Source organism: Lactuca serriola, chromosome 3 (genome assembly GCF_051521515.1).
Source record: "Lactuca serriola cultivar US96UC23 chromosome 3, Lser_US96UC23_V15, whole genome shotgun sequence".
NCBI classification, from domain to species: Eukaryota; Viridiplantae; Streptophyta; class Magnoliopsida; order Asterales; family Asteraceae; genus Lactuca; species Lactuca serriola.
This window is the reverse complement of record NC_136410.1, coordinates 98829686-98834275: the sequence shown is the minus strand read 5'-3', so window position 1 is coordinate 98834275 and position 4590 is coordinate 98829686.

The window sequence follows — 4590 nt, the reverse complement described above, 5'->3', positions numbered from 1 at the left end:
GGGAGTTTATGGTCAAATGACCATATATTTTGGAGTTTACGGCCCAGGTGTCACACCCCAAAACCGGAACGGCGGAAACGTTATGGGGTGGATGATGTCATGTCAAGTATCACAACACATGCATTATAGTAATCAAAGTACAACAAGACATTACATTAATAGTAATAATTTTACATGGTTACATTAATACATCAATTCAAAGTAATACAAGCAAATATAATAAGTACAACAAGGTACTAAGCCGTCTTCATCAACAGCTCCGGAGGTGTACCTGTCTAATGCTAACCTGAGAATACAAGTTATTTGAAAAGCGAGTATCAGCATTTTTACAAATGCTGGTGAGTTCATAAGTATTTAGTGTCATTTAGTCAAATAACTTTATAAAGTAGTAGTTTAAGTGTTTACAGTGTATTAGAGTTCTTTCCAGAAAATCCTATATTTTCTTTAATCAAAGCAGCTTCTACCAAGACTGGTTAGTGTTATGTGGTAAAAAGTGGTTTTCCCTTAATTGCTATCATTATCAAAATACTGAATTTGATTATTAAAGAAAGCATGAGACAACAGGGAAATAACATATGCCTCAGCAGTGAGGACTGCTGACTAAGGCAAAGGAATCATAGACTCCAGGAGAGTATCGAACGAATGACATGCCTGGTTCAGTCTAACAAATAGAGACACAGACCCCAGAAGGTACCAAATGAAAGGTACAGCTGGTAAGGTCCAAAACAGTGAATACAGACCGCAGACAATATCAAATGAAAGATACGTCTAGCAAGGTCTAAAACAGTGAATACAGTGGATACAGACCCCAGACAGCATCAAATGAGAGATACGTCTTGTAAGGTCAAAACAGAGAAGACAGACCCCAAACAGTATCAAATGAAAGATACGTCTTGCAAGGTCAAAACAGTGTGACTCTGAAAATGAGTTGCCAGCATACAGTGTAAATTGCTGGCGAAATACCGTTACCTTAAAGCCAATGAATTATAAGGTAACCCGGGATACTCGTAACCATACTGACTAGAGTACCAGACGCCCTACAAGCGTTTAATATGTGACATTTGTCACCCTTTGGCTTGGTAGGCCGGGACGGTAGCTAGCAGTCTGGGTGCGGGGTTGTCAATCCCGTATAGATCTATACACACAATGTCTGCTCTCCCTACAGGAGACTCTGGTTACCAACTAGACGACGGAGAAGGCCGTGTCCTGAAGATGCATCCCAAATAGTGGGTAGAGACTTCCAAATAGTGGGTAGTGTGTAAGTGCTGAACTAGAGGTAGAGACTTCCCAATAGTGGGTTTCTAATGTAAGTGTAGACTAGAGGTAGAGACTCTTAACTGAACTGACTAGAGAATTCCTATATGTCCATACTCATATATATAATATATAACTAATGAGTCAAACGACCTTCGGACAGCCATCCGATCCCACCATACCACATCTCAACGAAGAAAAGGAAATAGGGCGGACGAGCCTTCCTAAGTCTTTCAATCATTACTTATATGTACCTATATAAGCACATACATATATCTAACTACGACTGAGTGTGTAACAAGTAGAAGTGATTCTTGTGAAGTAGGAGTGTCTAATAAGTGAAGTAGGAGCGGTCGCAAGTGAAGTAAGAGTGTCGAACAAGTGAAGTAGAAACGGTCGCAAGTGAAGTAGGAGTGTCGATCAAGTATAAGCGTATCACGAAGTAGAGACGACAATAAGTGAAGTAAGAGTGTCTATCGGTATAAGCGACTACAAGTATAAGTGAAAGCGTTACTAAGTAGGAGTATAAAATAAGTATAAGCGAAGCAGCAATGTCTAATAAGTAAAAGTATACGTCGTGAAAGAGAAACTTTGATGAAAAACCTTTATATTCGGAGAATTCACAATTTGTATTCTTTTGTAAAAACGTGTTTGAAAACCTTTGGAAATCTTTCATAAATCAGTTTAGGATGAATTTAGACAAAACAGTATAAGTAAGAGTTTGAAACGAATGAAAACCTTTTAGAAAACCATTATAGTGTCCTACTCGGTAAAACAGTATAAAATATGATAAAATCTTGTGCATACGGGTTATCAATCACATGTGATTGATATGATAACTGGCATGTTTAACTTGTATTCCCCCCCCCTATAAAACATGTAAAAACATTTAAAAGGTTCATTCAGGGGTATGAACTCACCTGGTGTAAGTAGGTCCGACGAAGGTGCCGTTTGGGCGTTCGGTGTGACGCAAGGACTTGAACACACACAATGACCTATTTAACATATGATAACATATGTTCACATACAATTAGTATATTTAATACTAATTAAACAAATATACGCGCTCATAGGAGCTGAAAACACTTTGGTTAAGTGTTTGGGTGTCCCGGGTAGCGTCTAAAGGTGTGTATGGCTAAGGAATGGAGTTTATTATCCGAGAGTAAACTCCCAAAGTTGTGTTTATGGCCCAGGGACATCTCACCATGAGTTTACGGCCGTAAAATCATGGCGAGGGTATCTAGTGTGTTTTAAGGGTTCTATTTGTTCATGGGATTATTCTAAGTACTTTTCCAAAAAGGCATGAGTGGGTTTAAGGCTCCTAAGGGCATTATATTGGAGTTTACGGCCTAGGGACAACTCCTAAGGGAGTTTATGGCCGTAAACTCTCATCCCTTGAGTTTGGTGAAGTTTGAAGCCCTTATATCACTTCTAGTAATTATTCAAGGCTATAGGGGTGTTTGGGGTTCCAAGAGGGCACTCCTTTAGAGTTTATGGTCCAAATGACCAACCTTTGATAGTTTACGGCCGTAAGCTCCATGGCTTGGCCGTGAACTCTCATACACCCTCCCATCTTTAAGTTTAAGCCTTTGAATCCTTCCTAGCATTTTATAGAAATAGTCTAAGGTCATTTGGGGGGCAAAAACCACACTTTGGGCATGTTTTGGGGTGTTTATGGCCTTGGTATAAACCTGGGCCGTAAACTCCTTTTTCCCCTTCATTTTGATGTGTTTAATTGATCCAACCCCAAATACTAAGTCCCTAAATTATGTATGAAGCCTAAGGGTGTTTTAGGAGTGTGTTTGGGGCTTTTTGACATGGTTTTGAGGGGTTTACGGCCTAAGCATGTGCTTGGGCCATAAACTCTCTTTTATACCCTAAATCATTGTGATTTAATGTTTAAACACTCCTAGGCAATTCCCTTGATTTATTCCCAAGCCATTAGGGACATTCTTGAGTCGTTTTGGCCATTTTTTGGGGGTTTACGGCCTAAGGAGGCACTTAGGCCGTAAACTCCTTTTTCATGTCTCAATCTTGTGATTTTAGGCTAAAAAGACAATAACGTACGCATATAACAAGTTAGGGTTGATAGTCTTACGTTTAGGAGTCGGAAATCGCGATTTTTGAGTCGAAAACGAGCGTAGAGAGAGAGTATAGAGAGAGAGAGAGAGGGTGGAAAAGCTCCAAATGGAGTTTACTCCCCTTTATATATGGGTGGGAGTTGGAGCTTAGTGTAATTCTACCTAATACTGCCGTTAAACGGGGCTTTTGGTCGCACCCGATTTAGTGGCCATAATAATAAAAACTAACTTTTCCATTTAAATGGAAATGTGTGATGTGTGTTTTTATTCCCTTTTATCATGACTTAACGGCATATTAATGTAAACCAATGGAGTGTTTATTAAATTGACGCCCTCTAATTAACGGAACTTTTATATAGTGGAATATTCCGTTAACGGTAACGGGGGAAATGTAACGGGACAAGTTGGGTTGTCACACCAGGGGAGTAAACTCCTGGCCGTAAACTCTCTCTTAGGTCACAGAATGAATCTTAACTTTAATACAACTTAAGTGGTGAAGAGCTTCTAGTCTTAAACAAGTGTTTAGGCCTCTTTTTAACTCCATTTACGAGTTCACGGCCTTGGGACCACTCCCCCATGAGTTTACGCCTGTAAACTCATGGTAAAGAGTACCATTTGATGTTTTTGAGGTTTTCAAGTCCCTAAATTAACTAGGAACTAAATTAGGCTTTTGTACTTGGCTTTAGACGAGTTTATGGCACAATTTGGCACCATTTGGCACCATTTTATGGAGTTCACGGCCCTAGAACCTTTTGGGTCGTGAACACCTTACTCTTGGTGTTCTAAGTGTGTTAGCTAGTCCTAAACTCATTAGGGTACATGTCTAAATTCAAGCCTAAGCCTTAGGAAGTGTTTGTGGCATCAAAACACCCATAACTTGAGTTTTCGGCCCATGAACCATTTGGTCATGTGTTTGCAGCCGTGAACACCCCTAGGTGTTGGTATTTTGATTGTATTGGGTCTTAGACACATCAAGGTAATGTGATATGTTAGTCTCTTGGCTAAATGAAGGCATTTAGCGCATTTTGGCACTTAAACATGGAGTTCACGGCCCAAGAACCTCCTTGGCCGTGAACTCACTTTCATCCTTGTTTCTAATTGATTTTGGTGTCCTAAACATGTAATGGAGGCTTCTAGTTTGAGTTCCAAGGCTTTGAGGGGCATTGGGACACTTTTGGCCCTTAAAATGGAGTTTACTCCCCAAGTGTTCTTGGGCGGTAAACTCCCAAATCTTGGGGTTTTGGTCCGATTTGAC